Raw genomic sequence first — 26742 nt, forward strand, 5'->3', positions numbered from 1 at the left:
TTGCCAGCCCGCTCAGAGATGTGTATAAGAGACAGATTTAGTTAGCCAAGTAATATATTTGTTTAAATTCCAAGTATCGAACTGACTAAACGATGCTGATGGGGATAATAAATAGTATGTATTTTTAAGAGAACGGTTGAGTTGAATACAATAAATTTTTATTGAAACAAAATAAAAAGTTTAGTTAAAAAATAGTATTTTGTTTATAATAGTAAAAAATTATTTTGTGTCATCGTAGTAACGTTTAGTCGAACGTATCGGACTAAAAAAAATTTGTTGAAAAATACAGAATTTGTTTCATTTTACCAAAATATTTAGTAGTATTTTATATATATATATATATATATATATATATATTATTTTATTTAAAAATAACTGTATTGTTTTAGTTAAAAATAACTATTTATTAAGTAAGGAGTAGTGGCAACTTAAATAAGATTCAGTTTGACATTATAGATTTAACAGTGTGGTCTGTCATACTACAGATCCCGAGTTCAATTCCCGGTGGAACCAACAAATTTTCTTGCGTCTCCTCTCCGGAGGTCCGGCAAACCACCGAGAGTATCCTTGACCTAGAAAACCTCTCTCAAAAATTCTACTGTTCGGATTCGGCTTTAAACTGTAGGTCCCATATGCCTGTGTATAATCAGTGTGCGCACCACAGACATATGAAGGAGAATGATAAGCTTTGGCTCGATATCTGAGCAGTATAGTGCCATTGAAATAAAAACTTTTTATAAAGCCTTTCACCATTAAATCTTGGATAATTCTTCCTTCTTTCACACACACATAATCGTCATTTATGTTGCGCAGAACTACACAAGACTTAACGGTGAAAGGCTTATATAAAAAGTTTTTATTTAAATACAGGATCTGTCATATTCATATATGAGACATTTATGAATACGACAAACCTGTATTTAAATAAAAACTTATATATATATATATGTATGTATGTATGTTATGTATAATCCTTTTATCTCCTTATGTGGAGCATAGGACGTCTACAAGCCTTTTCCATTTTATTCTATTAGGGGCAATCGCTTTTTATTTCTGCCTAGCTCTTGCCTATTGTTTCTATTTCTTTGTTGACCGTTTCTTCTCCATTAAAATCGAAGCATATATGGGGTGAAGGATCAAACTCGAAACCGCCGATTATGTGTTCGCGTGTTCGCACATCGAGCCATTCGTTACCCCGCGGCCTGCATTCGTTTCCTCGAATCAATTGCTTTTCGGACTTGCGGGTGATTGGCCCACAGAATCCTATCCAGCCGTCAGAGTTGTGTTGACTGTCGGTTGGCCGGAAGAACGATAGGGGTCGATTTTTATTTTATTTATTTATATTTGTTTACTTGAGTTCTAGATGGTTTTGAACTCGGATCTCCTACACGGAGAGCAGGCATACTATCATGTATGCCACAGCCACCACATATATGTATATAATAAATATGAACGTGCCATAATTTTGACAACAACTTGAAATTTACGTGTTTTCAACACTTTATCTCATTCTCGCGCGAATGTAAAATTTGCTGCATTGTTTATTAACATATAAATTATACGAAAATACGGTGGTTATGGCTGAACTGTTAATAAAAAATTATTATGAATCGATTGATAATGTGTAAAAATTGAAATACAATGTAATCCTACATTTTAATCAATAAAAATATTTTTATTGATTTGTTCATAATATACACAAAATATTAGTTTCAATCACTCGCAAAATAAATATACAAATTATAGGAAGTTCATTGTTTTTTTCGAGTTTACGCTAATATTTTTTATATAATATCTTAATTGTTGTATTAAACTTCGCATCGTACAAATAAATGAATTTTTTTGCTTGTAATTTAACATAAAATAGATATTTTTTCGACAAAAACGTGAATGAAACGAGTGTCACTTTTTGGCGAATTATTTTCTTCTTCCTTCGTTTTTTTCCTTGACAGTTTTTTGATATTACAATTGCATGCATCCTCATGAATTATAACTGGAGCATTGAAATTAAAACAAATGTTCTTTTTACATCGATTCTGGCTTCGATGAGAGAATTTAATTTATTGTTTCAATGATTACGCTGCTTTAATGATTAGCAAATGAGAATAATTTCCATAATAATCAACGCTAATTTATAACAATTATAATACAGGAAAGCATCGGATTATCGAATAATTATCATTTATTTGGCATAGTTAGTTGTTATTGCCTTTATTTCCTTCTCGTATTTATTAACATTTTTCATATTTTTTTGTTACAGACTTTTGGTTTTTGGATCGGATTGCGGCGTATTAAAACTGTTCCTACACAATTCCTAAGGTAAGACTTTATGAAATCAAACCTGCAAAAATTTGATATACGTTCGACGCAATCGTATCGAACGAAATCAAGACACATGACGCAGAAAAAAAATCACCACAGCGCGCAAACGTAGGTATACGAAATGGAAAAATGGGAATCGAAAATTTAAAGTCGGGGCTGAACTCGGTCGGACGATGCATGGCAATGCAAAGCTCTACGAACGTTAAAATTAAACAGTCCGCTAACAGCTTCGGCGGAGCGTTTCCATCAATTTAGGCTCAACCCTTTTTTCTATTCAAAACGAACGTCGTTGCGAGCTTGCAGGGGCTCTCCTCGCGGAAATTTAAACGTATGACGACGGATGTACGCAAATGTATGTTTCTACGTGTACGCGAAGCTTATCTGCGGATTAAGGCCTGAGCTCGAAATGGGAAAAAATGGCATCGATCGACTACCTGGTCGACGCTGGCCGTTCGTGAATTAAACCAAGTCGACTCGCGTTGCGAGAGCAATAAAAAGCGCGGGATAATTAATCACTCGAAAATTCGCGAATTTACAATCGACGAGTGTCCTACAATTATTAAAAAGGCATTAGTAATAGTAGTAATTACAATTTTATGGACAGTTGTGAGAATAATAATAAGTATTACGTGGCAATCACTTGCATTCAGCAAATATATGGCTACGTTGCAAAAATTAAATGAAAATATGAAGCCCCCATTTTGGAATTTAATAACGTAGAAAATTGCGGCTGGTACACACGTAAATGCAACAAATTCATAATAATGATTGCTATGGCACGAATTATGAAAGAATTTTGCCAGCCGGCAAAACGTTTCGGTGTTACATTATTTGTTCGACACATTTTATCGGAAAAAATGCTGAACGAGAGTAAACGCGATTTTCTAAACTCTGATCCGCGTATCTTTTTTTTTTCTATTGGAACGCGTGTGTATTTCATGCGACCGTTGTAAATAACTGTATCGTGCGACGCAAAAAAGTTTAGTTTTATACAACCCTGGAAAATTGGTCGACATGAAATATCGGTGTCAAATAAATGGAATATTCTATATGTCGTTTGACGCGCCCCGAAATTGGAGATAATAAAATGCTGTAGGAGGGAGGATGATGCGCCGCTTGCGAGGATGTTGCCGGCCGTAATCAAATGTAATCAACATTGATCAGCCCTGCCTGGCCCCGGATTTATGATAACGCGAGTTCCCGTTAATCCGATCCGTAATTGACGGGATAATCGGCGATGCACGGCTGTAACAGAATTCGATTGTCAAAAGTATGCGGACAATAATTAATTGATAATGAAGAGATCTCGGTGGCGAATTCAATCGCAAATAATAGAGATCGCCAATTCGAGAGAGCCAAGTCTAATTAAGGATTAGAAGTATCGTGGGTGTTGAACGTACGATCGATCCATTGCAACTACCGGCACAGATATATGTACCGGGATACCCGGGATATCCCACAAACGTCGTTAAACACGCGATTCGTCGCAATTCTTTCGCCGCGCACCGATGGGAGGTTGTCACAGAATTATTTGCAGATTTTGCGGACAGCCGGTGGACGGCGGACGGGACAAACTCGTTTAACCGATATTACGGCCTCCTATATGGCAGACAGCTAGTTGTGCGGTCGGCTGAATCCGCATCATGAAAATATCATATGGCGTCTGAGCCGCATTTGCATAACGCGCCCACCCGACACGTTAGTCTCGAGGATCAACAATTATATCGTATATCGAGCGATTAAAGAATAGCGTCATAGCCTTTTGTTGTCTATCCGCGTCAGTCGAAGAACGCCAAAATATCTGGCTATAGAAAGACGACAGAAAATCTCTCTCTCTCTCTCTCTCTCTCTTTCTCTCTTACTCTTTGTAATAACAAAAGGATCGATTGGGCTAATTCTTGTTTGTCTAAAAAAAAAAGAATCTTCGCCATGCGTTATTTGCACTGAGAGGTACCGTGAGACACACTTGAAATTCCACGGAGGTGGGTTTACTCCTAAATACGAAATTTCCTCTTCCAATTTCCGTCAAAGGGGTCTCGTTTAAGCGGAGTGTGTCCGTACTTTTCTTCTATTTCTCCTCCGCGTCGAGCCAGAGGCGCGTTTGGTGTGAGCCGTCACGTTCGTCGCGGTGGCAATTTGTCGGGCGACAGAACGTCAGGTCGAGCCACTGAAATTTTTAATTTCTTACGAGACGAGGTAGAGAGCGAGGGACTGGTTCATTTGTCCCGGGACAATTATATATCGTGAGAATAAGGCGCGCCGGGCGAGCTCCGTGGCACAAAAGCGCGAGGACAAGAGGGAGGGAGACAGGAGAGAGGGTCCCGCGTGCATCTCCCTGAGCCGCGCCGGAAGAAACGAAGTGTCGCTAAATGTAGAGCAGCTCGCTCTAGTAGGTCTTTTATCGCCAACTTCGTCTCGCTGTTGCGGTGTGTGTTACGGTTTCTCTCCGGATTAACTTGTAAAGTATGTTTAATCTTAGCATAGTGCAGTTGATCTTTATGAGTTACCCTCCCCCCTCCCCCCCCGCAAGTTAGACGCAAAAGTTATTCTCGCGCACCCTCCCCGCCGCCTTACAGTTTACTCGCTGTAAGCAATTTTCTCAGCGCGATTACAATTGGATTCATGTATCTCCAATTAACAAACGCTCGAGACGCGCGCACGTGGAAACTTCATTAGCGTGCGTAATCCGGAGCTACTTACGAAATACGGCGAAGTTGTTGCCCCGTTGTTGCGCCAACACACTTTCCCCGCGGCTGTTATTTCGTTCCGCATGTCGTCGCGATTATATTCGCGCCGTGGGAGTGATATCGCGCGCGCATGCCTTCCGCTTTCGCGATTGTCGGAACCCATTTACATCCCAGACTTCCCGGATCGCGCGAGTGTCGAAGTGCCGCAACGAACGTGCACCGGGAACCATCCGGGGGTCTCGCGGTGGTAATTCGCTTTCGGCGCCCGTCAGCCTTGTATCGCCTGCTTGCCTGCAGCCGACGCCGCCGCGCTGCCGCTGCCGTTGCCGCCGCGGCTGCGAAACGCGCGTTGACTTTGTTGGCTGTTGCAAATGTTCAGCTCCCTTTCCGCATTCAGTAGTAGTGCCATGTAAACGGTCAGACGCAGAGCTGGTCCCCTTGAGAAATTCACGTTAAAGAGCGGTTTCCCGTATTACGAGGTTATTTTAAATTATCGTCTACGCGCCGTCATTTGATTCTTCGTCAAACTCCTTTCCCCGGAAATTGCGAAAACTTTAAATACCCGCGGCTTCAAGGGAAATAATAAATCTAGTATTAATTCGAATTTTGAGGCAGAATGAAAGATTTCTTTGTTTCGGGATTGAAAAATTAAAATTATATAACCCATTATTATCGTCTTTCTCCTTTAAATTTTAGAGGTATGATTTTAATCGCGCGATTTTAATAAATCGAGAAAAGAGAGAGCAAAAGGAAAATTGGACGTCATTTCCACGACTTGGTAAAAAAAAAAAAATCACAGAAGAAAAATGTTCGACTCGTTAAAATCATATAATTTCTCTTGGGACATAAAAATTTGGCGTAGCAGTAACGATAAGAAGTTAAAGTTACGTAAATGCCTGTGTTCGATCTATATAGATAAAATAATATATCTCCAGTTAAAATGTTCGATGCGGTGCGCGGTAACGGTCGGTTTGAAATCACTCCGAAATGCAAGGAACGGTATATATATTTGGTATATATATATACCGTTATGCATTTTGTTTTGTAAACGCGTGAAATATTCCCTGGAAGTCATACTCGGTGTTCGGTACTCCCGGCGTTTGTTGTTTTGACGTCACGGTGCGTTGTGTACGCAAGGTCGCCGCGCGTAACAATTCGTTCGGCCGAGTCTCATGCGGGCAGGCAGTTGCCCTGTACCTACGGGGCTCTCAGCGTTCAGGCGAGCACGCACTCGATTTGCTCCGATTCCGAATGCGGAATCAATAACGGCATAATGCGCGTCGACGCGAGTGCCACTCGCATAACTTCAGGCAAGTATTAAAATGCGATTTTTGCAAGTAATAAGAATTACACGTTAACGTTTCCGTTAAAATATGTATACGAGGAATGAGCATAACGTATACGTATAATGACAGTTATGCTTGGACACATCTCGTATTTCGCGATTCGCAGTTTCCATTAACTTAAACGATATCTGCCGCTTCGTCTTCGGAGTGAGAAGACGGTACAAAATATATGTGACTCGTCGGACGTGATTTCAAATTGGAAAACCGTGTATGTGCGCAGGTATATATCGGTTTTTTTTTAATATTACTTTGTGTATTTCGGAGATATACGGTCAACGTCGGGAGAGTCCGAAATACTGCGATCGTCGGATTCGGATGATTAGCGTGGGCGCGATCGTAATTAATCGTGTTTTCGCGGGTGTTGTGCGAGTGCAACGAACCCGGTGTAAATCTGAGAGGAAAAGCAGGTCTGGGAATTGATATTGGGTGACGCGGTGAATCAGGGAGGCGGGGATGAATATTTTATTACTATTTTATTCTGAATTAATCACAAATTTATTTGTCACAGAATTAATAGTATAGAATTATTTCAAGTACGAGCAACAATTCTTTTTTTTTAATTTTAGCTATTTTATTGCTATAATTTGTTTATATCCACATTCTACTCCGCTGCTGCTGCGTGTCGTCTCGCTGAGTGATGTATCATGCTTTATATTAATATGAAATAATGGATTCACGAAATTTCTGTATATTAGAAATATACAGAAATGTGTATGTAGATGTATGTGCGTTGTATTAAGATAAAAATATCACAGATAAATACAACATCTCATAGAGCCCATTACGTCAAAGTGGAGTTATTAATTCTATTTATTCTCATAATGTGCAAATTTTCGTCTAATTTTGTTATAACTCATCTACCAACACATATTTATTAATAACTTTTATTAATGTTGCGACTGTCAGTTGTGTTTCTCTCGCTGTTGATGCGAGTTTCCACTTCACCGAAACTTTCTCCTTTCATAAGAAAGGAAACTATCTCGGCATAACGTTAATTTTGCGAAACTTCGCAGCCGTGAGTGATTGCGCGGATGTTGCGTGAAAAATGAAATTTACAATGTGGAGATATCTTTGTCAGTCTTTTAAGAAGTTTTCCGATATCAGGCTCTTGATCTTGGGGGGGGGGGGAAGCTCCTTTAGCTAACTCGATATGTTGTCACGTACGAACGTAATTATCGAACAAACTTAAGTCGTTGTATTAACTTGAGCCGTTCAGGGCTGGAAACTGCTAATGGGAATGTCATTAACATCGCACTCATCGACCCGTAAATTCGTAAAAACTTTTGCAGACGGTAATACGATCGCGAAAGCAAGCATGCGATGTAATCCGTTTAAAAGCTCCGACAAAATACGTAACACGTCGCACGCATAAAATTGTTAAATGCTAAAACATCGGCAAAAGCGGCCAGTGTCCTTTAATTAAAAAAAAAAAAGAAACACAACGATATCTCCATCGATAAAAGAGCACCCGAGCGACGTTGTTTAAACAATCGACGATAATGAAGTTCTTAATGCACAACGCCGACTCAGTTTTTAAGTTTTTCTCGCCGTTAAACTCGTTGCAACAGTGCTTTAGCGTCGCGCGGCGTGAAAAAGCCTGCGGTCGCAAGCCGATAATAGTGCTGATAAAACCGTCCGTGCAGTTTACGCAGGTATTACAGATAATCTCTACTCGCGACAAGAAGCCGGCGTGGCGGGCGCGACGGGGCCGTTTATCGTCACGCGTAAAACCGCGATGCATCACGTCGAACCGACGTATGCATCTCGCATCTGCGCTGCACACACACACTTGCCTTTTTGCTCGGCGTCGTATGTCGCGCGAAGTTTCGAGCGCGCGAGTAAACACGAATGAATCATCGCCGTCGCCGGCGGCGGTGTGGCCTCCGCGGATGGATCGACAGCGCGCGCGGACAGAGATGATGGGGCCTGGCCCTTTTTTCCCCAATCGCGGGTCTTTCCCGCCTAGGCATGAATCCATCGTCGTCGCGGCGTCGCGCGCGGTTCGTATCGAATCGAAGCGAATTTTCGGTGCGGATGTGAATTCGCGCGGAGCTGTTTACGAGCTGTCGCCCGAGTTTCGCGACGAAATTTCATTCCCCCAGGCGAAAGGGAATGTTTAACGAAAGGAACGTTTGGCGCTTTTATTCGTTTCCACGACGACGGACGTCGAGACTTGACTCGTGAGAGACGGCGACAGCGGCCGATGGGCGACGACGACGACGGTCTCCTCCGCGAGGTCTGAAAGTGGCGGCGCACTTTCTGCGGCACGTACGTGTCTTAAAATAGCGCTTTTGCGCTTCTACGGTAAAGAAACTTTAGATTCAACCGTCAATCCTCCCGGAAATTCCCGGTTCCTTCGCCCGGTATTTGCAGTACGCGCCCGGAAACGACGGGCGCGTTCTCCGGGTGGGATTTATGGTTACGACAAATTTGACAGGTACTTCAGAATTCGCGACACGGAAGTGCCATTAAATCCGGATAACGTTATAGCCTAACGATAATACGATTAAAAATCGCTCCTCCTCCCCCTCCCACGCCGAAACGATTTTAATGCAGGAAGAAATATGCACTGTCCGTGGAAAGCGGAACTGTAAACTAATTGATGGATGTTTAATATTGCATTAACGTCCGCCCAGCGAATTTTTTTTTATATACACCGCGATGGAATTTTATCAAATACAAATATATGATAAAATATTGTGTAATAAAATTTAATCACATTATACATTTATTTCACAGGCGTTTTAAAAAGCTTCGATAACACCAGTCGCTGGAGCGCCACTGAAAAGTTGTAGGCACCGATCACGATGATCACCGTGGCAGTCAGTGAACTATCTTATTCCGTGTTACTTGATAAGCGGCTCATTTGCCGATCGTTTAGGTATTAACTCGTACACAAAACCCGCTTACGCGCTTATATCCTCCCCCGTCTTAATGTTCCATTCGATTTACCGGCCCGATACTGGCCCCGAAGGGATCGAAGTTGGTAACTTCTGCGCTATACCTATACGTGCCCTTTGCAACATTACACGGGGAACAACGAAACGAAATTGATCGGAGTTTACTACTGTCGTAACCTCCTTACAGCTCCATTGAGCGTGGCCCGCTCGGGAGGGTTCTTTCCATCGTAAATATCTGGCGCCGACGTGACGCTTGCAGAAGCAACTCTCTCCCTAACGCTAAGCAAAGTGTGGCGTTTCCGTTTTAGAGCGTACGGGGCTCTCCGCGTGCAGGGAATATGTCGACCTGTTCGGCGGCTGCCAGTCGCATCAACCACGCCGTACATATCGTCAGGCCGAAATTGCGGGCTCCCGCGCGCGTATTCCTCGTCGCGCATTTTCCTAATATGCGCGGTCTCGCGATAATGATTTCGCGTATATGCGCCATCGGAATATATAACATCGTACACCTACGTTACATAGCGCGTAGGGCGTGTGCATAGAGTTCCACGGTTAAGTGAGATCGCGCCGGTCGGCCGACAGTTTCGTACAAGTGCAGAATAATGTAGCCGATAAAACGCTTTTGCGGATTCCGCGGGAAACGTATCCGCTTTCCTCGCGGTAGCACGATAACACACTCGCGGCTCTCGATACCGGTCGGATTTCAAATTAATTTTAGGAAATAATCTATCTACCCTCGCCGTTGAACTGTTCATAACTTGTATTTTAGCGCGTGCTCCCTCCCTTTGCCCGCCGCCCTGGCGTTCTGATGGAGAGAAATATATACATATATAAAAAAATTGAACAGCCGATTTCAAACGACGTGAATACCTATTTCGAGGTTTTAAATTTTATCGTATAACTGAAGGACGTAATACTTTGTTTCAATCGGCGAAACGGTGTAAAAAATGTGAAAATTCGTGGGTAGCATCGAATCGAGCGCGCGCCGAGTGTTTGAAGAAAAAGCATATTGCGCTGTTTGACCGTGAGCGGACCGTGATATATTTAAAAGACGACCCGTATAGTTTCTCTCTGTGATTAAATATTTCCGCGATACAATCCAATTTTTCCCAGGGGCGTGTCCGACACGGCGTCGGTCGGTTCGCCGTTGCATAACGTAGTGCAATTACTTTAAACGGTTTGGCGAGTCAAGTAGAGCGAAAGAGAGAGAGAGAGAGAGAGAGAGATTCCTGCGTGGTTGTACGTGCCGGTGAGTACCTACGAACTATTAGGCAGCACCTACGCGCTCGCGATTTAGTTCGCCTCGGATATATTCCGACGGTGCAGCGGCAGAACAGTTGCCCGGAGCCTCGGGAGCTTCTAAGCGTGTCCCCCGGCCGTTTACGCGATAAAATCTGCGACGGAAAAAGTTACGCGCGCGCTGGCCGTTTCGTTCCGCAACTGTATATACTTCCTCAGAACCCCTACCCGAAGCGGACGGGCTTATATCGTCCTCCTCGCCGGATACCGGTCGTTGGTTCTTCGTACAAATTTCGGCTAATTCGTACCGCGCGACTCCGGCGGCCGCCGGCGGGGAAAGATATCCCGGATTATATTATTGCGCGATTCGCAGCAGCTATCCGAGGCGAACTCCATGGAACTCGAGGAGTGTTCGGTGGAATGCGCGAGGAACGCGAACGCGCGTGTCCCTTAAGCAGTCGCGAATCCCAATGGGGCCCCGAGTGTCTGGGAATACGTCCGCGGTATTGTTGTGCCACAACGGGCCGGGGATTCATCGGGACTTGACGATGCCGGCGAATCCGTCTGTAGGTATTCGGACTTTCTCGAGCGTGAGGTCCAATACAATATACATTGATGCCGAGAGTGATCTGGCACGGTCGGGGAAGTTCTCGCTCGGAATTAGACGTTTGATACCGGTATACGTAATAATGCAACGTCCGGTAAATTGAATGCTCAGACAAGGGAGAAAGGAAGGTTTTGTGTTATATTTATTTTATGCCTTATACACACAATATATTGTCAGTTCGAGACATTTCGTTTAATATATATCGCAACTACAAGTGAAAACAAATTATAGCTCGCGTCCAAATTTCACAGCGCCGAATAATACCTGTCCGAATAACACACCGCGTTAACGTTTCAATTCGCGCACGCAAACCGCGCGATTAGAACGGCGACCGCGGGAGGATCCTGGATCGAATTTCGGAATTGAGTAATGCCGAATCGGATTTTCCAATATTCATGTATACGACACCAAGCAAGGTGGGAACGGGGAAAAGGTACGCGCGAATGTCATCAATGTGCCGATCGGCGGACCATACAAAATGGAAAAATTGCGAACGCGCGGGAAAAGCGCTTCCGCTTCTATACCTTTTTATGTGATAGCTGTGCGTCATCTACAGCCGGACAAGTGGGGGTTTTGAATTTCGGCGGAATAGATAGGCGATTTTGTGCGGGCGATAACAATTCTGCAATAACAGGCTCAAACAAGACGTGGATAATGTTGTTGTGTCAAAATTTCATATCTATATTGGACGATATTTTTAATCCTCGACGCGAGAAATTTTATTTTCATCGGAATATTATACCGAATATTACATGCTTTACGATGTAAGGACAACTTTTCTGTTGCATGAATTCTTGAACGTCACTTATATCGAGAAGGAGAACTAAAAAATTCATCACAAAGACATGCTTCGCTGATAGCTCATGAAATTATTGACATTCGCGTATATTTTTCTTGAAGTATTATTATAATATATTTTTTTTCCAAGAACGAGTAACACGAAAATCGAAAATATTTAAGAAAATCTGTTGATAAAACGGGGCGTCAATATTCTAACGTCGGTTATCGGTGCCGACTGGATCATTTCCCCGGGATATCTCGGCGCGGCGCGGCGGGGCGCGGCGAGGCGCGCACGGTCCCTCGACATCCATAAAACAAACATGGAATAATATCGCGATACCCCCTCGGTGGTCTCGGTGGATACCGACGAGCTCTCGTCGCAGCGGCGCGCGAAATTACGAGCTGCTCGAGAAGAAATACGTCCGCGGGGCTGTGCACGCCGGGACGCTTAAGTGGCGACGGCACTCCGCGCGGCGGACATCATGGGGCGCGCTTCCACACCCCCTGGAGGGCGTGCGGCGCCGTAAATAAAGCCGGCATCGCTCGCAATATCCTCGCATACAGATCACCGGCCACGACTAATGCGCCGCCTCGTTAGATATAAGCCGAGTCGTTTGCAGATTACCCGCTTTCTTTGTTGGCGCAGCCGTGAGGAAAGATGGCGCGGCGGGGGGACAAAGGAGGAGGGGGGGGGGGGAAACAAAAAAGGGGAGGCGCATCCAGGGAAAGAGAGAGAAAGAAAGAAACGCGCGGTAGGAAAACGGCAGATCCTGCAGACGGAAGGGAACACTCCGTTAAGCCAGATCCACATCCTTCACCGTGGCAATAAAGACGGCTGTCGCGAATAACGGCCGCGGCTTCTGCCGCGTCTTCGCAATGAATGCTCCTTTATACGGGTATATTCCAGGGAGCTAATGATCATTTTTGGTAGATTTGGGGATTAGAATTTTTCGAGAGACTCTCTCGGGGCTCTCGTTATTAATCAACGAGGAAAGAAGATAAAAATAAATGTTAAAAGGAACCTTTTCTTACACGTAATCTATCATCTTACGTAGCTCAGTAGAAAAATTAGTACATTTTATGTAGCCCTCTGGAAAACATATTTTTAAATCAAAGACGGAGTCATTTCGCGTAGTTTCGTTGACAGATAAGCAATCCGTCGCTTTTTAATATACATAAGTAATTGCTAAAGCTCTGCATGTAATCAAGAGGTTTCTAGTCGCATATATCTCTTCTCTCTTCCTCTCCTTTTCTCTTCAGCTACCTCTCTCGGCTCTCTCTCTCTCTCTTCCTCCAGTCGGGTAACACGAACCGTAGATTTTATGCACGCTACTTGCTTACAATATCGTAATTCTCCAAGTCGACGGGTATCCCGTATATATATGTTATCTTGTATCCAGTATCTATCACGCAACCGACGTACTCCGCGGATGCAGCATGCGTCACTCGCTGTACACTGCACTTGCGCGATATATAGCGCAGCTACCTGAGAAATTTACGCGGAAATTTCTAGCTGACGCTGTGTCTCTTTGAAGTGTGCTTGGACTTGAAGTTGCCTGAACTAAACACTGTACATCTACGCGGCGACTACGCGCGCGGCAACTACGCAGGATGGTTGAAGTTTTAACTTTTTCATCTTTCTCGCAGGAAGAAGCGCTCCAGTGCGCGGCTAGCGCTTTTACGTGAATTTAAGAGTAGAGCTGGTTTAATTTATTCTTTTTTCCGCATCTTCACTCCCATCTCCCTCCCTCTCTCTCTCTCTCTCTCTCTCTCTCTTTCATCACTAAAAGTACAATATTTAGCTTATCTCTACCTCGGAAAGCCGTTTTTCTTTCCTAATGTACTTCAGTAATAAGCAAGATAACAAATTGATTAACTCCACTGCTTGCCGTATTTATATATATTTTACATCTATAATTTGTCTTATAATTTTTCGTAATCTCGTTAATATTTAATTCGCTCAGCAAACTTCTTTTCGCTTACAGTTATAAATAAAGGTTACTCGATTTTATATTTGAGTAATTCGGGTAACAGTATTAAATTTATTGCGCACGAATAATATTACGAGCGACCGAGGTCTTCACTTGATTAAAGCTTTGATACTCTCTTCGGGAATCTGTTGAAGTTACGGCTTCAATATAAACGTCTAGAAAGTGCAGTTCTGTGTCGCGCCGTCAAGTAACTATTAATTGACGAGTATACGTGCTGTGAATTTTCGACGGAGTTTTAACGTGACACAAATCCGATATCGGAGCTATCGGGCGGGCAGACAAAGCCTGAGTGACGCAATATCTGCTCCGACGATATTACCGATCTTTAAACATTCATACAAATACATTTTGGGTAGGATTTGTCTAATGTCGTTATACCCCTCGTTTATATCGAATGTCGAATTAATTCGTAATTTCCCGCTAATAAATTTTTCACTCATCCAATCATCGAGGGTGAAGGAAAGCAAGCCATGTGTTTTCACGCCCCGTTTTTCATTTTCTCCGTCCGACTATATCTTCCTCGTCGTCGTCGTCGTATGACATCCGGTCTTCCAATCTCGGCGTCGTTGTGATCAAAATCCCCTGACCTCCTGCTACACACGGCAGACCAACTCGTCTCTTATCCCCGGCACTGTCTCACCGAATCAGCAACAAAGCCGCTACGGTTGTAGCTGCAGAGCAGCAGCGGCGGCGTGCCATCGGATATCGGTCGGCGAACAAACGACAGAGGCCTCGCGAGACCGCAAGGCTGCAGGTATCTCAATATATATCCCGTTGCGTATGGCTCGGGTATATATATATACGGGTGTATACGTACGTTTGTTCGCTCGCTCGCTCCTCCCGGACTTTCCTAACAAAGCCCCGGAGCTCCTTCCGTCCCGACTACGTGGCCAAAGCCGGTATTTGGGATTTCCGTTCCGTTTCACGTCGTACCTCGTTCACCGCCACTCCACGGGCCAGCAGCCTCCGCCGTCCCAAGCCTGTCCTGTTTCCACGTTGGCGATTAGTTGCGGACACGTCACCGCTCCGGGCACGAATCCTCTGCGGAACGAGAGAGATGAGACGGAACCGCGGGGCGAAGGAGGAGGAGCGCGGGAGAGAATGGACGCGGACGGGCGCAGACACGGAACTTCGTGTCGGTTTCGGAAGGGAGTGTAGACCGTCCTCGCCGATCGCCCGCCCGCGGGCGATATTAAGCGAGAACTTTGGCCGAATTTATGTCGGCGCGCGTGCTCGATGGTCTCATTACATCGTATCGGCCCGCCCGGGCACGGATGCCGGAAACACCCGCAAACGGCGTCCAGATTACATCGCCATCAGCCGGATATGGATCGCAACGGACCTGCCCGCGAACGCGCTTTGGCGGATTTCGCGGCTGAGCGGCTTCCTATCGTTGACGGCGCGGCGGTGGAGGCGACGGGAGGGAGAAAGAGAGCAGACGGATCTGAACATCGGCTACAAATGATTTGGAAATTACGATCTTCAGCGGGAGAGACGAAAGAGAGAGAGAAGGAGGGGAGGGGTGAGGGGGAGAGGGGCGTAGAGGCACGATTCCATCTCCCATCCCCCGGAATTTCCCCTCGCGGTCGTTACGCCGGGATTTTCGGTCCCGATTACATCGTTTCGACGTTTCCAACCCGTGTGGCTCCAGCCCGCTCCCTCGCTCGCTCGCTCGTTCTCTGCTTCTCCGGCAGAACTTTGTTCTCCCGCTACGTTACGACCGGTGATGAATCAAAAATGAACAGGCGACGTAAGTCTCGACGCCCGCGAGCGATATCGACCGAAAACTTCACCGGCGAATTTACGCTCGCACACTTGATGGCGCCTTTACATCATCAGCGCGGTATTGCCGCCCTATCCCTCCCCCCCTCACGCAGCGACAAAGTTGCACCCGGCTCTCAATGCGTTAATGATGCGCAATCACGTTTTGGACACGCGTTCGGTAAAAGCGTTCGCGCGTAACGTTACACGATGCCGCGCAATTACATCGTGATTCGCGATGCGGGAGTATATATATGCCTTTGCAACTAATGTGCGTAACATTGATTTTAATGATTTACCGTCGACAGCGCTGTAACGTCGAGCGTTTTACCGAAACTCGTCGCCCGGCAATTTAACGGTAGCGCGTTTATCGCCGGAAAGTGAGGTATACGATCGCGGTATATAGTTCGAAACGCGCTCCGACGCGTGTATATCTTCGTTCGCGCGTCCCCTGATTCTCCGGGAAACTCGTCGGCGGCGAAATCTAGAATGGATTGAGCGCGCGCGCGCGGGAACGCGACGGGGAGTAGAAATGGAAATCTGCGGGGTGCCGGTACAGTTGTGCCGCCCCGACGAATTGCTACCCCGTATAGTGCGGAATTAAGCGCGAACTTCGCCGATGAATTTACGTCCGCGCGCGCGGGGTTTGATGGCGTCATTACGTCACGGCGCGACGTGCGGGGAGACGAAGTCGTAGAAACAACCTTGACAAATTACATATCCCTATATTACGTAGCCGGCGGCGCAATATAGCGCTTTACACTCGTCACTCGGGGATGGATGTAACGATCGGGCTGTTCGCGTTCGGCGACGGAATACGTATATACGTCGTCGCTTCGTTAAATATTTCCGATCGTTCTTTATTCCGACGTCCGCGCGGGCGACGTTTTGCAATAATTCGATTAGACGGCCGCGGAATTATTTCGGCGTTTGACTGGCGCGCAGAGGTTTCCTGAATTTGCGAACGTGACTATTTAGCGGAGTTAGAATAGGGATTCTGTCCGCTTCGTGGGAACATGTCGAATAATGTACGTGATCGTAACATACTTCACGTTCCACTGTGTTTTATCTAAAAAGCATATGGAATTGAGAATGTTCAAGGAATCTAGTAACCGTGTACGGTTAAGCCAATCTTCACCGCGCTGTTCAATGTTAGGAGAATTCAAATTATTACGGGTAGAATGTCGCTAAACAGGACAACCAAATTTGGACGGCGAAAATATTTCTGGAAGGTAAATTAGCAGTGGTCCTTATCACGTGTTTGCCAAGATAACCCATTGCACGCAGCACAATACGGCGCAGAGCAAAACGTGCACACAATATTCCAGAGAACTCTCTTTTCTCTTTCTCTTCTCGTTCTCTCTCTCTCTCTCTCTCTCTCTCTCTCTCTCTCTCTCTCTCTCTTTCTCTCGCTCTTTTTCGCGAATGTGCTTTCCCTCCATAAGAATACAGTCGCTGCTGCAGAATAAAAGTCGCCCTGTGTGTTGCTCTCTCCCGTGTACCGCTTTCAAGTGTTTTACTCGTTAAACTTGTTATCTCGCGCAGTTGCCCCAAGAATGTTTGACCGCGCAATAATCTCGTTGCGCCAACATTCGGTGGAAATATGAAAGTATAATATCAAATATTGCACATTGCATGATTTTTGAAATGGTAAAAAGCGCGGATATTTTACTCTAGATTACAACAACGTTGCGTTGCGCGCTAGGAAATACCGCGTTGCTAACACGTGTATTTTTTGCGTTAAAAAAAAAAACAAAAAAAACACAGACAAAGTATTATATATAAAATATTGAATGGTAAACCCTCCGCCGTGCGGCGGACACGTCTGCACTTTAATAATTGAAAAAGATTCCCGAAATATCGTGATTGCCGTGAGGGGAGGAGAGATCATGGCTAATCCTCTTTAACATGCTAGAAAATTAAAGCTGCGTTTCGGGGTCGGAGCTTTGAACTAGTTTCGCTAGTTAAAACTTTGTAATCCCGCATCGCGTAATGGAGTACATGTTTAGCCCCGCGCGGACGTACATGCATTAGGCGATATACGATTTCGCATTATGTATTCCGCACACCCCGCATATACACGCATATTTATGCGTAAACCGTGCAGAAAACCCAAAGCGGTCATCTCTCTCTCTCTCTCTCTCTCTCTCTCTCTCTCTCTCTCTCTCTCTCTCTCTCTCTCTCTCTCTCTCTCTTTCGCCGAGTAATACTCCCGATTACGCGCGAGCGGATGCCCGGTTTCAATTTTAATCCGCGTAAGCGGTAATCCGAGCGCGCGTATTCGGATCTTCGGTAAAGCGTCGGCATTTCCTTCTTGGCTAATTTCCCGTCGAATGAAAACAGAAACGGGGAACTGGGTGGCGCCCGCTGTGATTAAGTGCGTACGTACATATATTGCGTCTCTAATTGTATAAACTGCTTTCGCGCAGTCGAGATTAAGCGGGCAGCGTGTGCGCCTACCCAGCTTTAGTTGATGGGCATCATTATATCATGGTATACAACAACGACTAGATCATAGGCGCAATCTCGACATGGCGCGGCTCTATTACGCGCCGTGTACGCATTTTCGGTAATTTCGACGCAAAACGAAATTTAATAGGCCGTATTATCTCCCCGCGGACATTACGTGTCATTTCGATAAGTCGCGTGTACACATATGATAAATCGACCTATTTTTTTCGCCGACACCGCGCATGAGGATCGATGAGAGCGAACCGGTAAAAAATATTTTTCTCTTAACAAGCGACATGTTCGCCGCTGCATTATATATATATATACGTATACCTCCGGTATAGCCGGTGGGCGTGATCGTGACGAAAAACCAGGCCGACGAGAGAGCCCGGTTAAAAAAAAAAGGGTTGGAAAAAGAGAGAGAGAGAGAGAGAGAGAGAGAGAAAAGAAAGATCGCTGGAAATTTCACTCTGATTGCGCCGGCCATAATAGTGTTATTACTTTCAAAGTACATTTCCTCACAAACAGAGAATTGCATTCATTATCAAGTTTATTTTATACAGTACTTTTTTTTTTAATGCGGAGACCAAAGTTTGCGTAACTTTCCAGGAGCATCTCGGAAGTTTTAACAATCGTATTACGTATCGCCTCCGCAATGCAAGAGATTGACCTGCTCATTGCGCGGAAAGTCAATTCTATCGACATTGCGGCAACGATATAACGATGAAACGATGCCGAATGCACGCACAGGGGAAGGGCCGAAGGGGGGGGAGGGGAGAGTGCGATTCTCGAGGGAGAGAAATTGCGTTTTCAAAGTAATTTGGAAGGAACGGTGAAGAAATGAAACTAATAAGTTTCTTTCTTCCCTTTGTTTGCCTCGAAAATGAGCGAGCGCTATATAGCTGTGTCACAAGGAAGAATTTCTCGTTTTCTCTTTATTCCCGTCGATCAGCGCGGCGAATTTCAACCTGCGTCGGAAAGGGAGGATGTGCACCGCGAACGTACTTTCACTTGTAAACGAGGCCAAATGAAACGCGGAAATGGGGGTTTATGGCTCGCGGGCGATTCGGCGGGCTTTCAATTGCGCTACCCCGCAGATGAAATTAAGCTGAAACTTCCGGGCAAATGCATGCCCGTATGTGCATACGACATCGCGCCGTATACGCGCCAGCGTGTATGCGCGCGAGCGCGCGAATAACATTGCAGGAGAAGCCCGGCAGATGTGAATTATTTTTGACCCTGCTATTCCGAGGACGATTTGCGTTAAAAGCGCTCCGATCTGCGACCGCGTTTAATCTTTAACCACGGCACGATCGCTAGACGACCAATTTCGACGATTTTAATCGTCCTTCACCATATGACATGACGCGCATCGATCGGCATGCGGTACATACATACATATACATGGCGCCGGTCGTTATAAATAAGCATTCGCTTCGCGATTCAATAGGCGACACGATTAAATTACGAGATAACGAAGTGATTTTTGTCAAACGCCAAGAATATTATGTTAGCATTGTTCTACTAAAAGCGTATATGTACATCGCGTACAGAGGTATACGAGATTTATTTTGCACGCTTTTGATCCGACATTCAGCATTTAGCGCGTACTTAAATAAATGACATAAAGCCAGCGCGCGCGCGCGCGCACGCGCACACACACACACACACACACACACACACACACACACAATTTCGTTAGAAAGCGACGCATTCGCCGTTTTCGAAATGAACGATTAATAACGCGCGGGCGTTTGCGTAAAGACGTCGTCGACGACGAGTATATAACGCTAAAGTTTCTTTACGCTTCGTTGGATCGCCGGCGCCGCTTTCGACGCGACGTTATACGTACCTGTCCCTCGATTTTCAGCGTTGCGTTTCGGAGCCGCCGCCTCGTCGGGTGCGGGAAAGTGCGCCTTGTAAGCGACACTAAACAGCGCGCGAATATAGGAAGCCTATGGCAACGATAGAAGAGCGCGCGCGTACCGTGGTGGAGAAACGCAGCTCCGCTCCGCTCCGCGCTTCCGTAAACGGCTTCCACGCGAGCGATATTAAGCGCCCCGGCTTTCGTCTCCCCGCAATTTATGCCCGGCGTGCTCGACGCGCCGTCGCTCGACATCGCTCCGCTTAACAACGAAGATGAGATCGCGTACACATACATACACGCACACACGCATACACACATATACACACCCCCTCGCTGCGAGGCTCCCCCGACAAATTGAAACATCAAATTCGCAAAATCTTTATTATTCTGCAACCCGTCGCCCCGCGGCGATGAATAGCGCGCACGTGCCCGGGCCGCGCCTCGAGAACGCAATTCCGCACCGTTATGTGTAGGATATACTCCGAGCTATTGTGTAGAAAAATATTAATCCTTTCGGTATCCCGAGTCTTTATTTACCCACGGAAAAATTCGAAATGTTCTTGCGATTTAATAAAAAATATAACTCTTTTTACAAAGCGTTGCAGCGCCATATGCCTTTCGCGCGTCAGCAGCGTATACCTGTCCTTCGTATACGTACGATTCTGTCATCGTGCGTTCACAGTTTTTACAGGGGATGATACAAACAATTACACAATAAAATCGCGCAAAACAAATTTCATACAGCAAAATAGAAAAACCATTTGTACAACCAAAAGGGACTTTATATTTCCCAGCTTTCACATGAGCCGGCTCCAATCGCTTTGCTTTTTTCCAATCGATAGTTATCAAATTTTCATAATTGAATATCGCTGGAAAAAAATTACTCTTTTTACGTCGTCGGCTCAAATACGGTTTTGCTGGCTTTTCAAAATCGAGCGACCGACTTTAATGCCCGGCACGTTGCTCCTGCTTCAATTTACACTATACCATTTTGCAATTTGTTGCGAGGAGGTAATTGAATCTTCTCGTCTCTCGCACCCGGCAGCGGGTGGATAAACACTCTGACGTAAACTTGCGATGCCGGGGAGTACATCGATTCCATCGAGGAGGGGTTATTTTCGCGTTTAAGAGCGACCTATTTTTGAAGGGTTTTGCTACTCGAACGCTCGCAACCGTGAAGGGTGGTCAGCCCTTTTCTGGTTTTCCTCGAGTGGTAAGGTCACGATGGCTCCCGATGGTTCAACAAGTGCTCTTGAACCATTACCAAGTAGCAATTTTTCCTGCGTTAGCCGACATTTGCGCTATTTTTGCAGTTTTTTTCCGTGCTTTAACAAATATTATACACACTTCGTGCATTCGCGTTTCGAAAACGTACATTTCTTCGGACGTTCTCTTTTCTGCACGATAATTTTAGAGCTGCCATTCGGATTGCAGCGGAAAGTCGAAATATGATTTGTTGTACGCTAAAACAGAGAAATAATCTCACCTTCTCATCCTCAGCCACGGCGCCATATTTTGGGCATTTTGATAACCGCTCGCGCGACTATCAAAAAGCGGGGCTATTCCTCTCTGTCCTTCCGACGGTGTCAGGAAATTTTCCGCGGCACCACGGTAGCCGGCATATCTCACCCGTTACATAGCGCGCCGCTTTTCCTTTCAATTTCCGGTTTAAAATGTATTTATAAGCGATGCGCGCGCGCGTGCGTTGTATTTCCCGACTTGCAAAGAGGCTTCTGCAACGACGCAACGAAGCGTCTATTAATTAAAACCAAGAGAAATATAAAATCAGTAAATTCGTATTTCCGGTTGTACGCGAATTTACACGCGGCAATTACGCCGGAGGCGAGACGATAAATAGCGTCGATATTGCACCGCCGGAAACTTAACGGGGGAAACATTCCGCCGTGGAATTTATTCTTCGCGCCCTGGGCGTCGTGGAAGTCGCCGCGGACGTTCGCGAGCTCTCTCAAGAAGCGATTTTCCTTTCAATTTACTGCCCTGCCCGACGGTAATCCGCGCCGTTCGCGTTTTAAAGGCGGTGGCGGAATGGTCTGACCAGAGACTGGACGTAACTACTGGCTGACATAACTAACGTTAGTGACCGAGGATAACTGGTAACAGTGGTAACCACACACAGATTACGCTTAAATACAAAAAAATACACAAAAATTACTAGTACCTCTACTAGTAATTTTTTTGTATTTTTCTTTGTATAATATAATGTATTTGTATTTGTATTTTTCTTTGTATAATATAATGTATTTGTATTTGTATTTTTCTTTGTATAATATAATGTATTTGTATTTGTATTTTTCTTTGTATAATATAATGCAAACATCTTTTATAAAATATTCTATAAAGCAACCAATTCTTATATACACTACACACACACACACACACACACACACACACACACACACACATATATATACTATTTATTAATTTCTAGAAATAGCGTTTAGTCTGAAGATTTATGAAACTAGATGCATTTCCTTTAATATTCAACGCCTTTTGACAAGCTATCTCTCGACATCTCCTCATTCCCGTCTTGCCGTATCTACGTCAATGTTATAAGGAGTAGGATACGAGCTGCACGAGATCGAGAATACTAATTCACCCGGCGTCGACGATTGATCGATCACCGTGCTTGTCGCGGTCCGCCCGGCAGCCCTCCCCTCGCCCTGTCACCTCGTCATAGCGCCCGAAAGCACGATAAAATAAGGGCGAGAAGGGTGGGACCGCCAGGGGGTGCACCATCGCCATCGAGATTTAATACTATTTTCCCCGGGATCCACCTACCCAGCCGGCAACACGCGCCCGCGCGCGCGATATCTTCCGAGCCGATCCGGAAAAAGGAGTAAATACGGAGTAAATACAACAAAGGGGTGGGCAAGGTTTAGACGGCGGTTCCCGTAAACCGCTTTCCCGCGGGCGATATTAACGGGCGGCGGCGGCGGCGGCGGCGAGTCCGCGTACCCGGGAATTTATGGTACTAAAGCTGTGCGCTCCGCGAGCAAGCGCGCGCGCGCGCGCGCTCGCGTTCTCGCTCTCTTGCTCCTGAGCCTCTATACCAAAACCCGTTAATACCAAAGACAAACTCGGTAGCTGTGCTTGCGTCCGGGGGTGCTTAGGAGGGGGCCGCGCGAGTGCTTTCTGCCGGAGTTCTTCGTCCCGGGGTCAACTTGGGTCATATTTGCACAGCGCATCCCAGGGTCGTCGTAGGGTCTTGGAAACCGTACGCGCGCGCGCGCGCACGCGAATGGATAAGGTCGGAACCGCGAGAGAGAGAGAAATGGAGGGGGGAAAGGAATAGTTGGGCGGCGGAGGGGGCGGATTGAAATTTATCGAAGCGGCCAGTCGTTAAGGCGAAACTCCGTTAACGACTGAAGAGCCTCTGAAGTTTCTGAATGCGGGCGGCGTGCCTCCGGCTACGAGAACCCGGTGGACGAGCATTCATTATGATCGATTAAAGTTGCTCTCCTCCCAAGTTCGGCCGGTATTTTTTCTTATCTGCGCGACTACGACTGACAAGTCGGATATTCTTAACCACGCCGCGATTAACGGACGCGATGCGCGAGCTGTGTAAAGTTGGCCCTCCCACTACTGAAAATCGACTAACGACCACTCGATTGGTAATATTTGATAATAATTATGCTTAAAAATTGAAAATGAAAATTTATGTAGCATTGATCACTGAAATATAATGCTTTTTATTATCAGAAAGAGAGACTTAACTTTACATATGTATCTTTTTGTATTATTATTATTATAGGTTTTAATTTCATCTTCGAAAATTGTCTGCCAAACATTAAATGATCACCCAACAAACGCTTACAGTTATGATTACTTACGCAATCAGGAAAGTCATATTTTGCGAAAGGAGAGGCTAACTTCAAGCGCGTACGTTTTCTTTTTCATATTAATTATTATTTACAACTTTGACTACCAATCATTGGGAATACCAAACGACTACCAATCGACTGATAACGGTTGTTAGTGGATTTTCAGTAGTGAGAGGGAGGGGGGAGCAACTTCGCACAGCTGATCTCGATCTGTGCACAAACGACGCACAATCCCTTCGGATGAGTTACCAAAAATGTAGACTCAGATAAATAGATAAATACACGCTCTTTTCTATTACTCTCCTTGTATTCTGGCAGCGCTTTTGTGCAATCGCGCGTTGGGAGGTATTAAGAAGGTGGATTTTGTTCCGGTCCGCGCGTATAAATCAAGCCGAGCGCTAGACCTCGATCTTCTGTGTCGCGGCTCTTACTCATTCCCCTTATTCGCGTAGCCGCGACAGGTAAAACGAGTTCGAAGTTTCCCAACGGCGCGGCGTTCCCAATTGTGCCGCAGGGGAAACTGCGAGGTAGGTAACTTAATACCGCCCGGCGTCGAAGTGAGATTTAAAGTGATACATAGCAGATGTACTTTCGCCGTGTTCTCTTAATGCCGGAACCGCGGTTTAACCGTGAATTTTTGTTTAACCGCGTTCAACATTGCCACGCTGCCAGCGGATGAAATTTATTATACCGTTGTCAAAGCATACGATGCTGTTTAATTCGTCTGTCGATGGGTGAAAAAAAAATTTGACGTTATTCAAGTGATAAACTCTTTCCAACCATCCGCAAATTCCGCATATTATTGTGCATTGATTTTTGATCGATATTAACGAAGAAAGATTCGCTTTATCGAATTGCATATTATTTAGCAAGCTATGCGCCGCGCTAATATTCCGTTAGCATATTATGCGTCGCGTTTCAAACGGGGATTTATTCAGATTCCAGCGGCACGTGAAAGTTGGTTAAAACCATTATGGAGGCACTTGAACGTTCGCGAGCGGCTAATTAAAAGCAGAAGTAAAAACAATGCTGTGCAGGCTAGCGGGCGGTTGAAAGGGGCCGCAGGCGCCGGGTAATGCGAGCGAGATGCATCCCGCTGATGAGCTCTCACAATGGCGGGGATTATCGTCGGCCGAATGATTTTACATGAATACGATTGACAAATCCGTTAAAAAGCTTACGTGTCCCCGCGAACAGGACGAAAATATGATCGGCCGTGTAAACTCAATTGTCTCGCGGGGTGCATCGAGGAAAATAATTGGTTGTTTCATCAATGCGCGCCCGCGGAGTAACCGGTTTACGAATACCCGTCGATAAAAGCACGTGTGGGGGCCGCGTCGCCTGTCAGTTTAGCGGACGTTTTATGGAACGGCCGACGGATATATATATATCCCGAAATTTATATCGGCGCCGACACCGCTCGGTTTAATTGCACGGATTCGAAATGCCGGGAGGAGAGCGCAGCTTCCGGGAGTCTCCGCGTAATTCCCAACGGAGTTTCGATTATCTTAATTTCATTTACGCGCGTTTACCATTACGGCGCGTCGCCTAATTGCCTACAATTCCCACTGCTTATATTTGCAATTATATTTCCCCGAGACGTCGTGACACGTGAGACACAAGCACCGCATACACGGATACCGTGCATTAAGAACATTAAATTGTACATGTATAGGATACTATTACGAAATCCTGTTATTACGGGGCTTAACGGGATCCACTCCTGCTTCTGATTTTCGTCTTGCGAAAGGGGCCGAGGGGCTTTAAGAAACAGTAAATCTACCCTCGGGTAGAGTGGGAATTGCTGTCCACGCTCGCTGAGACAAGAAGAATCGTTCCTCTTATCAATTATTGATTTCCAGTGCTTTGGACTTCCGAGTGCTTTGAGCTATTCTTTTAGTAGCTAAACCGTACAAGATGTCCGATACCCGATATAAATCGCGTGTTCGAGACCGCCGCGAACGGTGCCATTCCTTTGGCACGAAAGCCGCCACCGCAACTGTTCGTGAGTGCCTGCGAATATCGAAACTAACTCGATCGCGAGTATATCGGTGAATTTTTATTACGCTGATGCTTCCAATTGAAAAATAAGATTTATTTTGTCCCAACGCGACGAATAATCGTGCATTCTTTTTTTTTCATGTCGAAGAATATTTTAATACCTATGTACTTATCAATGAACCAATGAATGATCGCGATAGAAATCGCGATTTACAGGCGATCGGTTCCGGAAGAGTCCCATTAAAGCACGCGCGATCGGCCGCGTATGAAATAAACATGAACGCTCTCCGTCCAACGTTATTACTTCTCCCCCGGTATCGCTCTCCCCTCTCCCCCTGGTATTCACCGGGTGTACCGGCTTACTACCCATTAGCGGCGCTCTAAGCCATTTAATCGTACGGTACACCTGCCTTTCCGCGAAGTCTCTTAACGTAAATTAATTAAGGTACCCAGACCAGACTTTTACCGCGGGAAAGTAGCTGCCAGGTTATAATCAAAGTTTCTTCGCGTACCAGAAAGGGCCACCGGGAGGACGTGGGAGACGGGGGAGGACGGACAGCAGGCTTACAAACTGCAGCGGGTGGGCCGACGGCGGCGAGGGGGGCGAGGGACGGCGAGAGGGGGGAAAAAAGAAGGAGAGGAAGAGGGCGAAGAAGAAAAAAAAAACATAAAAGAGTAACGCGCCGTCGGTGGAACTCGCGGGGCACAGGTCGCACAGAGTCGGGTGGGGAAGGGAAGGATGGAAAAAGAAAACCTTACGCGGCATTACTCAACCTCTATTGGATAGAAATAATGGCGCACATAAAGGAGAGAGTCCCGTGGAATGGACGGCGAAGCGTTCGCGTGTTTTCCCGGTGTATACACCGGTCACTCTCGTCCGCCCTCCGTCGCGCTTGTCCGCTCGGCTGCACGTACATAGACACTCACGCCAGCAACGCTCCCTCCCAC

At 45.7% G+C, this 26742-nt stretch overlaps 1 long non-coding RNA gene across 1 annotated transcript in view; it reads left to right on the forward strand.

Annotated features, from left to right (window-relative positions):
- The window catches only part of LOC105451774, a 142061-nt gene that overhangs the window by 66187 nt on the left and 49132 nt on the right, over positions 1 to 26742 (forward strand). Inside the window, exon 2 of the long non-coding RNA XR_974623.1 lies at positions 2261 to 2319. This is a non-coding gene — a long non-coding RNA (uncharacterized LOC105451774). The remainder of the gene's footprint in view (positions 1 to 2260; positions 2320 to 26742) is intronic.

Source organism: Wasmannia auropunctata, unplaced genomic scaffold (genome assembly GCF_000956235.1).
Source record: "Wasmannia auropunctata unplaced genomic scaffold, wasmannia.A_1.0 LD336044.1, whole genome shotgun sequence".
Lineage (NCBI taxonomy): Eukaryota > Metazoa > Arthropoda > Insecta > Hymenoptera > Formicidae > Wasmannia > Wasmannia auropunctata.